Genomic DNA, 14,326 nt, shown 5'->3' on the forward strand with positions numbered 1-14,326 from the left:
TTGCACTAAAAGGACTGGAGAACAAAAGGGAGAGGAACTAGGCCTCACCATCCCTTTGTCTACCAGCTCTAGTACTTGCCTCATGATCTCCTCTTGTTGAGCTTGTGAGACTCGATAAGGACGCTTGTTAGGTGTTGAGCTTCCAGGAAGGAGCTCAATGTGATGGTCATCATCCCCTCGTTTTGGAGGTAAGTCCATAGGGATATCATCGATGTACACATCTTGGAATCCTTTTAGAAAATCAGACAAGTCTAACTCTTCTTGATTCCTACCATTTACATTTGATGAAACATTAGTATCTTTTAGAGACTCTTTGACAAAAATCATGTACGCAGAAACTGAGCTCTTCATTGACGTATCAAAAGCAAGAGGATTTACAAGTGGAATAGTGCGACCACGCTCACTAGCATCTATATACATGTTGTTTCCCCTATAGGTGAAGTAGATTCTCCTTTCAGGGAACTTCATGTTGGCAGCCATGCGATCAAACCATGGTGCCCCTAGGATAACATCCTCATGTTGGAGAGGAGAGATGAAGAAGTCTTCCTTGTCGACATAGCTTTGGACATGAAGCCTCAACTTCCCAATCAAGGGAGTACAGAGGCTTGTTGTCCCTTGAAAGCTGCATCAGCCACTACTATATCTCCCATCGCAAAAGCTTGAATGCCCAACTTGGTGGCCAACTCCATTGATATGAAGTTAAGAGTAGAGCCAGGGTCAAACAAGATGAAGGCATCATGCTCTCTTACCTTTCCCCAAGAAGAGGAAAGTGATGATATGTTGCAATGAGCATCCTCTTTTGGAGCTTCGATGGTGGAAGCCCTAGGAGTCTCATTGCGAGTATTCTTCTTGGGGCAAGAACGATAGCCATGTCCTTGCTCCCCACACTTGAAACACTTATGGTCCTTGCGAAAAGCTTCAAGCTCTTCAGGAGAGAGTTTGTTTTTACCTTTGTAAACTCCCTTCTCCTTGGACCGATTGTTGTTGTTGTTGGAATTGACTTGGGAAGTATTTTGAACATTGGTTTTCCCCTTTGAATCATTTTTGTCTTTGTTTTCTATGGGCTTGACATTACGTCTAGCCCCTTGATGGGAATTGATGCGTGAAGCAACCATGGTGTGATGGAATACTTCGCTAATAGTACCAGGCCGTTGAGAGTTGATGTATTCGGCCATCTCTTCAGGTAATCCCCCACATAATTGCTGCCTTTGCTCGACAAAGTCTATCTTTTGAAAGACAGTAGCCTTGAGATGTAAATCCCAAAACTTGTCTACATATTTGTGGATAGACTCATGGGAGAGGAGCTTCAAGCTGTGCCATTCGGTAAGCACTTTGTCCTTGCATCGCTTGCAAGGAATTGCTTCATGATGGAAACTCGTAGAGTTTTCCATGTCTTTGGGGCTTCACCATTGCCACGAAGGCTAGCCCACCATTGACGAGCTGATTTTTGGAAGTGCATAGCTACATGGAGTAGCTTGGAGGACTCTGTGAAGCCCTCGTCTCCAAAGGCCGCATCAAATTGCTGGATGAAGGCCAATACTTTGTCGGTAGCACCAAAGGTGCCATCATAGGTGAGAGAAGAGATACTCTTTCCTCCCTCCTTGAACTTATTTAGCTTTTGTGACCTTCGCCATGCAGGAAATGATTTGCTATGTCCTCCCCTCTTGTATTATCTAGGAGAATAGCCATAACTTTCGTCGGAAGAGGAGGAAGGCGAAGAAGAAGGAGAAGAGGGAGACCTCTTCCTAGCCCTTTTCTTCCTTTGTTTCCTCTCTTGCCTTTCAGAGTGATGAGGAGAAGGACTATGTGTTGATCTTTTCCTCTTGGGAGGAGTGGGCGATTGTCTAGACCGCCGTCTTCGTGGAGCCACATCTTCAGAGGAACTTAAACTTTCATTGCTTCCTTGATCTTTGGATTCCTCCTCTCGAATGGGAGAGAGTCTTCTTTTGGGGGTCTCTTCAAGAGGCCTCCTAAGCTCTCTCTCCTCTTGGAGAGGAAGGGAAATTCCATAAGCACGAAGTTGTTGAGTAACTTGGGCTTGCAAAGCAGGGTTGCCCATAGCTTGCTGCAACCTAGTGAACGAGATAATTCACAAACATGGGAGCATCATCATTAGCACCTTCATGTGCAAAATCAAAGCTATCAATGTTCATTCTACTCTCTTGATTATTGTCAGCCATGTTAACAAAATTTATGTATATACTTAGTGTATGCTTTGGCAATTCAAAACCTTAGTTGCCACTCCTCTTACCCTTTGAAAATCGGCTCTTAAGTATCCACACCCACGGCTCGAAGTGGTTAATTATAGAGAGTAGAGGAGTAGGTCTAACATAGCAGAGTTGCCAAGGGATAGCTCCTTTCGGACTTCTTATGGCTCAATAATGGTAAAGCCATAGGAAAGTTTAAAAAGACTCCATTATTAAGTCCAAAGCTCCCGCGATGTGCACCATCCCCCACATAGTGAGCTCAACAAAACCGATAATAGATCCCACTTCCACTTACCCTAATATAATTAACAACATCAACCATTTATAGGCTACTTAAGGACCTCTCTTCTTAAGCAAGAAAAGACTAACCAAATGCTATGATACCAATGTAATGGAATTGGCCTATTTAATTTGAGAGTACCGGAAATTAATGACGGTACTTTTGAGAAATGACTTTATGAGCATAGCGGGTGAACATAATTGAAGATAGCAACATAATCATAGCAATTAGTTAACCTGGCATGAACAATACTTTTGCAAGAGAGAGAATTTAGAGAACATGACAACAGTTGAGGACCGGATTTATGTGGAGCCGGTCCCCCCTCCAATAGGCATTTGTATTATGATTTCTCCCATTAAGAGAGACTTGTTACAATACAATCTTTGTGTTCCTTGTGACCTAGGTGATGCAATGAAGATGGAAAGCTTCATGCATCACAAACATAACATAAACTTGAAGAAATATTTAACTATCCCAAGCCTCAGTCCCAAGACCTCAAACACCTTCGAAGGTGGAGAGAGCTAGCAGGGAATTGGGGTAGGGAAGAGGAAGAAGAAACATTTCGTAGGAGAAAGAATTAGTTCCTCACTTATCATAACTCTCGTTGCTAGCATACATAATAGCATAGCAATGAAGAAGAAGGAGATGGCAAGCTTAAGCATTGAATCATGGCTCTTGGTTGGATTTGCACTCCATATCCAAGAGTGTTGGTGTAGGCTCTCAACCTCTACTTGCTTGGAGAAGGAGAGGGAGCTCTTGCACTTTGCATAGCACACAATGAGAGTGTTTGTGAGTATGTGTGGGTGAGTATACCCCCCAAGCAACCCCCTAGCTTTCTTGGGTCGACCCTCCCTTGTAGCTCATGCTTGAAGCTCATTGGACCCCTCCAGGCCTAGCCAATCACAAGCAGGAGGCATTACAAGCAGTAAGGATAGCCTTGAGACAAGTGTCCTACTTTCCCTTTTGAGAGAGAGGTCTAGATAAATGCTAAATAAATTAATTAAATCTCCTAAATTATTATTGGACCCCTTGGGTGGCCAACCAATAGGCTTCAGGCACACCATGAGGGCAACATGAGGAGGAACTTGACAAGTGTCCCTTTTGCTTTCTTTGTACCATGCTTGCCTTGTGTGAGTTTGTGGGTGTTCTCTCTCATCCCCCCTCATGTAGGGCTCGCCCCCTCCTTGTAGGGATTGAATCTTTGACTTTTTGACACCTCAAGCCCCTCATGCATAGGCCCAGTTCCCACCACAAGCTTGGCTCATAAGCGCTTTAAGCCTGGGCTGGGTTCTCACCTTATGTGCAACCCTAGCATCTCAAGCACGTCAAGAACCTCAAGAATCTCAATAATTAAGCACCTCAAGCATCTCAAGAACCTCAATCATCAAGCACCTCAAGCACCTTAGTCATCAAGCATGACAAGCAGGACAAGCACCTCGAGCTGGGTCAGGTTCCCACGCCTCAAGCTCGGCCCTAGCTTACCTAAGGTTAAAGGCCTTTTACACACATTATTGGAGGTCTTCAATGAAGCTAACCCTAAGGTCTTATGCTCCATTTGTTAGCCTTGATCTTTGATAGACCATCTCTCATTTGGGCCCCTTTACCATTGGCCCCGTGTTGAGATACATCTATAAGCACATGTCTATATCTTAACACTTGTTCCCGTTTATTCTCCCACATTAAGTGATCAATTTAATATGAGAAAATCATTTGGGTTGGTTAGATATTAGATATTAGATTTTATGACATGTGTGTTTTATTTGCATAAAGAGAGGATTGTGTGTATTCATTTTCTTCTGTGTCGTTATAGAGCTTGCAGTGCAACCTACACAGGTCGATTATTGCATATTTATTCTTGGTTTATGGTTATCTCTCCTTTGTATATATATGGCTAAAGGTGATGTAAACTGTCATAAAATCTAATATCTAACCAACCCAAATGATTTTCTCATATTAAACTGATCATTTAATGTGGGAGAATAAACGGGAACAAGGGTTAGAATATAGACATGTGCTTATGAATCTGTCTCAACACGGGGCCAAGGTTAAAGGGGTCCAAATGAGACATGGTCTATTAAAGAGAAATGCTACCTAATGGAGCTTAAAGACCTTCGGGTTATCTTCATTAAAGACCTCCAAAAGTTAGTGTTAAAAAGTCCTTTGACCTTGGGCAAGCTAGGCCTCGAGGTGGGAATCCTACCCAAGCATGAGGTGCTTGTCGGCTTGCTAAGTGTTAGTGGGAACCTTGCCCAAAAGCTTGAGGTGTTTCTCACATGCTTAAATGACTAAAGTTCTTGAAGTGTTCAATTCAAAGATAAACTCTCAAGAGGCATCAAAGTTTCCATGCTTGATTGACTAAGTGCTTGAAGTATTCAATTCAAACCTAATGACTTAATAAGCATAAAAGACACATGTTCAAATGATCCTCCACATGTGGCCCACATGATGTGCTTGAATCCTATTGGATAGGTTTTAAAGGGATCCAATGAGAATTTAGATACATAAAAATAAATAATCAAGTTCTTTCTCTCAAAAAGGAAAAAGAGGACACATGTCCAAATGAAATAATTAAAGAGAGAGAGAGAGAGAGAGAGAGAGAGAGAGAGAGAGAGAGAGAGAGAGAGAGAGAGAGAGAGAGAGAGAGAGAGAGAGGTGGACCAAGCATGAGAGTTGAAAAGTGGAGAGCCTACACCAACACTCTTGGCTATGGAATGCAAATTCAACCTAGAGCCATGTTTCAATGCTTAAGCTTTCCATCTTCTTCATCTTCATTACTATGCTATTATGCTATGCTAAGAAAGAAGAGTGATGATAAGTGAGGAACTATTTATATCTCCTATGGATGATTCTTCTTCCTCTTCTCTACCCTCATTCCGCTAGCTCTCTCCACCTTCGAAGGTGTTTGAGGCCTTGCAACTGAGGCTTGGGATAGTTAATGCTTTTTGTAAAGTTTATGTTATGCTCGTGATGCATGAAGCTTTCCATCTTCATAGCATCACCAAGGCCACAAGGAACACAAAGATTGTACTGTAACAAGTCTCTCTTGATGGGAGAATCTATAATAGAAACGCCTTTGAAGGGGGACCGAGGGGGACCGGCTCCAAGTAAATCCGGTCCTCAACTATTGTCATGTTCTCTAATACTCTCTCTCTTGCAAAGTTATTGTTCATGCAAAGTTAATTAAGTTCTACGTTCATTTTTCTACCATCAACTAAGTTCAGCCTCTATGTTCTCAAAGTAATCTCACAAAAATGCTCACTCTAATTCTCTAAATTCCGCTATTCTCAAAGTTCATAGGCCATTTCCATTACATAAACACCTCTGCTTATAGGCATGTGAACCGTGTGACTTAGATTGGTAAGGCCCACTATGTGGGTGGCTAAGTTAGACTGCCTGTGACAATTGAAAAAAACTTGGTGTGGGAGATTATGGTTTAAGGATCTCCTTACTGTTTTTGTTTATGTTTTCAGATCTATGAGCTTTGCTTAAACAGTTTACTGCATAAAAAACGAGGCACCTAAGGTAGTGGGAGTATGTGAAATTGGCTGATTGGTTTGCTTTACAACAATCCTCACAAAGGAGGATATCGCCTGGCTTATTGAGCATAACTCAGGAGCATCATGTATTGGTGAGGTGACCTACCGCGAACATGTACTGTTCATATTTTTTCCTGTTTACCTCTTTGAAATAGGTAGAGACTAATAAAATGTTCCAAATTTTTTTTTGTATTTAATTATCAATGAAAAAGGGTTTTTTGTTTTTCTCCCTAAACTATCTCATTAGGGCTATCATCCTTGTTGGATTCTTCTACATGGGTTATGGTTTTTCTGTTGTTTACTTATTTTGATTGAATATCAATGATATGTTGAGATGTAAGCATAAAAAAAACTACAAAAGAATGTTGTAGCATTAAGAATGGTAATACTGATCTAAATATCAAGCTTAAAATTGGTTATTTTTTGGAGGGTTTAGCAATACTTCCTCCCTCTTAGCCCTAAAAAACTGGAAGGACTGTTTTGCCGGACACAAATGGCACCTTGGATGCCATATCTTGATGGCATACCTTTGGCTATCACTGCTCCTGGGCAATCTAAACTCTGCCGTGATGTTTTACTGGTCTTAAAACATAAAAGGTTAATTATTGGACACTCTCTGCATAGGATATGGAAGGTTTAAATCTTTTATGCTGATGTGGGTATTAAGACACTTGGATTAGAAGGGGTGGTGGTCTTTTGATCAAAATGACACATATAATAAATATCTATTAAGGTCCTTAAAAAAACGGGGCTATATAGAAACCATATAACTATCTCCTTAAAAATAAAAAAACTTTAAAATTTTATAGTACATTAGCGTTTTTTTGGACATATGTTTTTAGTTAAAAAAGTTGCAAGCTGGACATGGATAACAACTGATATAGTCCATTGACACCTATAAAGCACATCCAAGGCTAACGTATCTGTTGTCTTGTTTGAATGGATGTAGGTGAGGACTCTATCTTTCCTTGGATTTTTTTGGCTTAAAGCAGATGTTTATACATGATTACACCTACACTTACTACTAGGGAAGTACTTATGTTATCAGTATATACTAGAATGAGGCTTCATTCTCATAAACTCTGTACAAAGATAATTCTAATATTGAGTTGTCTTTGTACTTATCATTGATTTTTCTCCAAAGCCAACTATCTTTTGAATGTTAAAGTTCAATTATGTCTTATTTTTTAAGTAAAAACAGCTACACACACGTCCTATACATAAGGTTTTCCATTCTCTTTGGATAAACCAGGATGTTGGCTTTAGAAACTAGTTTTGAATCTTATTCTAATTATAAGTTGGACCCACATTCTATAATCCCTTGATTGGTTGGCTGGTGTTAGGTGGTCCCTCATATACTAATTTTCTGGTCACCTGCTCACGACTATTATAGTCTCTGACTTTGTCGGTTTAAAATTTCCAGGCCTAATTCACAAGACTAATTATATTTATATATTTTGTTTTAGGATCGCAAAATTTTTAGAATGACAACTTGCATGAGAGTAAACTACGACCCAAAAAATATACAAGGATTCTAGAGCAGATTAAGTTTTACGTAAAAGACCATACTTCAAAAAATGCCTTAGCAGTTATAACTCAACTTTTTTTTTGGCAAGAAAGGCAAAATGTTGTGTGACTTACTACCATAAGTAATCATAGCCTTACTAGCTTTTTTGTATATTGTAGACCCTTGCTCTTTTGCAAGGCCTCGAACTATCTTCTGAACCCCTCTCTGTGGAAACATCTCTTGTCCTCACATGTATTGGCAGCCTGGATGCGTCTCAACTAAGATATGATTTGGCTCTTCCTACAGACAAAAAGTTGTCTATTTTGCACATGTTATCTTTTAATGATTGGGTCAAGATTCTAGCTACCTTGGACAAGGACTCCAAAGATGGTGTTAATTTGATCTCCCTTTACTCTTCTGAACATTCGTTCGTAATGATTGAGGGATAATCTTCTTTTCAGTTTCATTAAATGAACCTCGTCAACATGGAGGGACGAAGGCGGGTGCGCCTTCGCCTATTCACTTTCCATTGAACCTGCACATTTGGCTAATGGCGCACTCCTCAAATGTCACAAATCTTATGCAGAAATGAGCCAAATATCACCTTCACATTGATTTGGACAATGAGTACCAACCATTGATTAAGCGTAGTAAAGCAAACACACATATACCTCCCACATCCATAGACACGCTCAGAGCTCAGGGAGCTAAACACATAGATATCTGGACGAGAGGCTCTCTCTATCCTAAGAATCCAATGACTAATGCATCTCCATCGTTTGTCAATCCTACAAGCTTATTGACCTTTGCTGGTGATGGAGAAAAGGTCCTTCTAGGTTATTGTAAATCTCTTACAAGGGAAGCTGAAACTTATAAGGGCATTCTCCAAGCTCAACAATGTGAGATTGTTCGTCTTTCACATTTACATTCTACAGATCAGGTTACCATTTTGCAACACAAAATAGAGGTACAGGAACTCAAAGGAAAGGTACGAAGTTGTCAAATGAAGGACACCATCTTGGGTGGTCGTATCCGAAAGAAGAAATTGCGTAATCTTGAAACATTGCAGGTTGCATCCGGAGGTCTCAAGAAAAGAATCCGAGCATTAAGGTGATGCTTCTTGGTTGGCTAAATTGTCTTAGTTAAGTAATTTTTTTATTTTTTCTTGTTATGCATTGTTTCATGTGCCTAAATAGTGTTAGTGAAGTAAATTTTCTGTTATTTACTTATACATTGTCTTCATGTAGAGATTCAATCTATCCTGACAAGGAAAAAATTGACCCCAAAGCCAATATAGGAAAGAGATTGAAGCCACTTATAAGTAGAAGCCTTGCAACATATATAGTACATGACAAGAAGTTTAAGGTCCTACAACGAAATGTAGTGGACCGCTTTATTTCAAAGAACTCAGTGCCTGCAAAAGAGATACAAGGCACACTTGATTCACTTGGTGTAAGCAAAAGAGGTTATTTGGCTATACAAAAATCTGTCTCATCCATCTTTGTTAAGAAGGGTATAAAATCCAAACTTTTACCATCAGCCTCAAGTGTTTGGAAAGAGAGGCTTCATCTTAACGACGCACAGGGAGAATATCTTGGACATCCCTTTCATATTAAAGAAACTTATAGTGGCCATGGAGCAAACATGGCATATGATGAGTTCAATAATATTTTTATGGACCTGCAGATGTTGCAGAAGAGAATGGTGGAGTTTTACAACATCACATTTGAAGAGTCACGAGGGGTATTACATTTTGTGTTAAAACTGGATGAGTGTGAGCTTGTTAAAGAGAAAAAGCTAGAGCGTGTTACTATTAATTTAATGAATAGAGCCCTCTCAAAGTGTCCCAATGATGATCCTTTGTATTTTAGTGTTCAATCAGAAGCTAACATATGGTGGCTTGGTGCGTTTGAGGTAAGCGAGATTCTCAGCTAAGCTCAAATGTTCACATCTACTTCAGTCTCATTTATTTTGTGTTGCAGGTAAAGAAAAAAGATCATGAGATTCTATATTGGTTGTCCCATCAAACTAATGTTCCGGAGGTGATTGATCGACAGACTAACCAGGGAGAGGTACTACGTCTAGATGGAAGGGGAGACTTTCAAGTTCAGTGGCATCTTGCAGGTCACCTCAAAACATTAAAGTGCATGTATAATTGTGGAATGGGTGCAATGGCAAAGTCGTCGTGTTTGTTCTGCATGGAGCCTGCAAAGGTCATGGACCCAAAGTGGTGGAAAAAGCTCCAATACGTCACATTGAGGACCCTGCTTTTCGACCGGTTTTGAAAATACCACTAGTGAATGTCCACATCTGTACAATGCATGCCCTTTGTAGAATTGTGGAGAAATTGGTCTACTTATATATCGGGTTTGCTTGGAAAATCAAGAACTCAGCAGAGCGACAAGTGGCTGTGTAGTGCTTAGAATTGGTACTGTCGGATATGGGGCTTCATGGTGGCAATGTGAAAATCCAGCGGGATGAAAAGAGATCAACTGCTGAGAAGGATGCCCCATGCAAACCATCCATCGATGGGGTGAAGGCACGAAGGTTTTTATCTAAACCCCAAGGAATACGAGATTCGAAGCTAACAAAATATATAACACATCTTATGTTAGCAAGGTAGAGTATCAGAGCTGGAAAAAGCTACATATTGCAGCCAAAGATCAAGAACCAACTACTCGTAACGCGAAGGCTGAGGTTTGGCCGATCAATAGACATCCTATTTTTGATGTGCGACAAAGATGACTGGTCACAAGGTGATTTGAACAAGTTCAAGGAGAATCTCAACCTTCTCAAAAAATCATTCAAGATAGCATGGACAGACACCCAGATTACTCACTACATGGTATTATTGTGTATTTGATTCTCTTTTATGTGTAACTATGTGAGTGTAAAACATTCTAAGTAATCTGTTTTCATATCCAACACATCATTTTCAATCATTTACCATATTTTATACAAAAGTATGGGAACCCGACAATATGGAATACCCAAGGGACGGAAAAGTCTCATTACATGGCGAGAAATGCTTATTTCAGGCACACACGACATGGTGGCTCTCGAATCAAGGCTAACAGTTTGAGAGAACTATTTGAATGGTTCTATCGTAGAATCATTCATCGAATGCAGGCAAAAAAAGTCTTGGCCTCTTCAGCAACAGCACAAGCCATCAGACATTTACAATAACAAAAAGTTAAAAGATCAATGGCATACAACAACTCCGGTGCTCGTGAAGGTCAACGAAGGTGGAGAGAGACAATGGTGTATGTGAACCACAAGTGGAGAAAGATACTCTGAGTGGATGACATTGTAACAAAATTTCTGTAAGACATGATCTTATACAATTGCTACTTGAAGTGTATCAAGATTTTGAAGGTTCAATTTTGTTTTTTGGCACATCACCCTTGTAAAAAATCTTGAGATGTTTGTTATACTCTAAAAGTTCATCTGGGTTTTGTATGCCAAGAGCTAGTGCCATTGCTGTGTAAGCGTAGTAATACGCTGCTCGACCACCTGTATAGCCCGGGAAGTAACCAAAACAATCTCTGGCAAACACTTTGTCCACAAGAATGACTTTATCTGCACTTTTGGGCAGCACGGGTCCACCCAAGAAGCGTGATAGTTGTTACCATATACATGTGGTAGTGATGTGTGTGAACACACTAGGACCGTCGGGGCATTTTTTCCCTCTTTAGGAGGTTTTTTCCCCCGTGCATTGTATATACGCCCATCACTCTAGGGCTATCCATCTTTCCATTGCACACTAAGTAATACACTCTCTATTGTGTGCCTTGAGCTTCCTTCGTCTTCTCCAAGATGTGTGTGTTTCTCTGCAACCCTAATTCCAACAATTGGTATCAGAGCAGGTCACGTCCTCCCGAGCTTAGTCGCCAGCTGCTCCAGCACACGCCTGCTCACTTTCTCCGATTTCAGTGAGCTTTGGCGAGCGTTTGTAGGTCGACAAAAATTTTGGGCTCATAATTTTTATTTGGGCTCATTTCGGCCTCCGTTTCCACTACAGGCAGTACTGCACAGGCTATTTCATCATTTTGTGTAGAATTTTTGTCAGTGCCGTTTTTTGCATAACAGGTGCCTTATAGTCTTCTACGGTTTGTGCTATATAGCACAGGTTGCTCTCGCTCCGTTTCTCCTATTTTCGGGCAGTTTTCACATCAGGTGCAACATTTACCATGGTTGACAACAACAACACAGATGTGTTCAAGATGTTTGCTGTTGAGGACAGGTTGGATGGGGACAACTACCCTATGTGGGCTTATATGATGCAACATGTTCTTGTGTCAAAGGGTGTCTGGAACATTGTGCAGGGCATTGATGTACGTCCTGGTTCTGAGGATGTAGGCGATGTTGAGGATGTTGCAGGTCTTGTTGCAAGGATTGCATCTGTTAGAGTTGTTTTGCCTACCGCAGAACAAGCTCGTTGGGATGTTAAGGATACGCAGGCTCATGCATTGATTGCGTTGTCTGTGAAGCACACCATTGTTCCTCACATCCGTTCAACAAAATCTGCAAAAGAGGCTTGGGATATTCTAGCAGGTCTTTATGCAAGCCGCAATGAGGCTAAGATTGCTTTGCTGCGTAAAGAGCTGGAGTCGAAGATTATGCATGAGGAAGATGATATGGACACTTTCCTTGCTAGTGTCAAGGATATCAGTGAGCAGCTTATTTCTGCAGGTGAAGTCATTTCAGACAGTTCCCTTGTGCAGATTGTTCTTGATGCCTTACCAGATTCCTACAAGACTTTTGCTAGTACTTGGAGACTGATGACCCAAGGAAATCCTGAAGTTGTCAAGTTTGATGCATTATGCACATTGCTGTTGCAAGAGTCACTTTCCAGAAAAAACAAAAGTAGGCAACGTGCAGTTGAACAGGATTTTATTGCTTCTCAAAGAAAGGGTGGTAACAGTAATGCAGCCACTTCTTATGGTTCTGCTGTGAGTGGCAAAAATTCTGTTCCTAATGCTTCTGCTGGCAGCACTTCATCTGGCAATTCTGGTGATAAGGGCAAAAAGAAGATGCGTTGCCATTATTGTAAAGCCAGTGATCACTTGATCAAGTCGTGTCCTAAGTTGAAGGCCAAAGAGGCTAAGAAGAAAGAGGGTGGTTCCACTCCAAATGATGGTTCCACTACAAATGCAGCCATTGTTGAGTCTTCTGTGAAAGGAGATTGTGTTGCTGATGTTGATGCAGAATGGGCTTTTAGCGCAGAGTGCACTTACAATCCTGCTGTCCATGATGCATGCTTGTTAGTTGCTGTAGATTCACATGTGTGGTATTTCGACAGTGGTGCTACAAAGCACATTACCTCACATCGTGAATTGTTTACCTCTCTCGAGTCTATCCCTCATGGGAATTTAGTCACTTGTGCCAACAACGCGTCTTATCCAGTTCAGTGAGTTGGAAAGATTGTGGTCACTCCTGCTAATTGCAGTTCCTTCACACTTGTTGATGCACTTTATGTACCTGAGATAAAAAAGAATCTCTTGTCTGTATCCGCACTTGCTAGACTTTGACTTGTAGTCAAATTTGTGGATGACAGATGTACAGTTCATGATCTCAGTTTTGGTGATGAAATTGTTGCATCTGGCCTTTTGTGGCATGGGCTGTATAAGCTCACTTTGTATGACAAGTGTGGACAAAATTTTGCAAATGCTGTTGCAGATTCAAGGGCTATTTCAGATGCAACACTTTGGCATGCACGTTTTGGTCATCTGAATTTTGCCAGTTTGCTGTGTTTGCAAAAATCTGATATGGTTGCTTCTTTGCCGCCTCTTGAAGCACCTATCAAACATGTTTGTGAAGGCTGTATTTTGGGTAAGATGCAGCGTTCTAAGTTTCCAAAGGATGGTTCAGTTCGGGCCACATGCAGGTTGCAGCTTGTGCATAGTGATGTTTGTGGGCCCATGCAAACTCCGTCCTTGGGCAATTACCTGTACTTCATGACTTTCATTGATGATTACTCCAGGCATGCATGGGTATTTCCGCTTAAAGCGAAGTCCGAAGTTTTTATGTGCTTCAAACAATTTCTGGCTATGGTTGAAAATGTCTCAAAATGTACTATGGGCACCCTCCATTCCGATCAAGGGGGGGAGTATATGTCTCATGAATTTAATGCATTTCTGGCTAGTCGTGGGATAAAACACCAATGTACAGTGCCTTATACACCTCAACAAAATCGTGTTGCTAAGAGGAAAAACAGGTCACTAATGGAAATGGCATGATGTATGGTCAAAAGTCAAGCTTTACCGCATTCTTTTTGGCTTGAGGCCATCATGTGTGCCACTTATGTACTTAATAGGTGTCCTACAAAAGCTCTGCAGTCTATTACTCCATATGAAGCATGGCATGATAGAAAGCCTTCTATTGAGCACATGCGTGTTTTTGGCTGCTTGGCATATGCTTTGGTGCTACAAGTGCAGCGCAGAAATTGGATGATAAGGCTGTCAAATGTATTTTTGTTGGTTATAGTGCTGAAAGCAAAGGATACAGGTTGTATCATCCCCAAAAAAAACGTATTCTGGTTTCACGGGATGTAGTGTTTGTGGAAGATTCTGTTCAGCCCTTGCTGTCATGTACTAGAGACAGTAATGTAAGCTCACATGACATTTATGACACTTTGTTGCCTCTTTTCAGTGGTGGAAATACGAATCTAAGTTCCAATGAGGCAAATGTACAGCCTATGGGGGTTTCTGAAAATGTTTTAGATCAGCCTATTACTGATGCAGATGTACATGATGTACTTGATGAGGAAAGGGCTGAAAATGAGCAGGCTAGAGGT

The sequence above is a fragment of the Adiantum capillus-veneris genome, chromosome 11 (genome assembly GCF_014529385.1).
Source record: "Adiantum capillus-veneris isolate H3 chromosome 11, ASM1452938v2, whole genome shotgun sequence".
NCBI lineage: Eukaryota > Viridiplantae > Streptophyta > Polypodiopsida > Polypodiales > Pteridaceae > Adiantum > Adiantum capillus-veneris.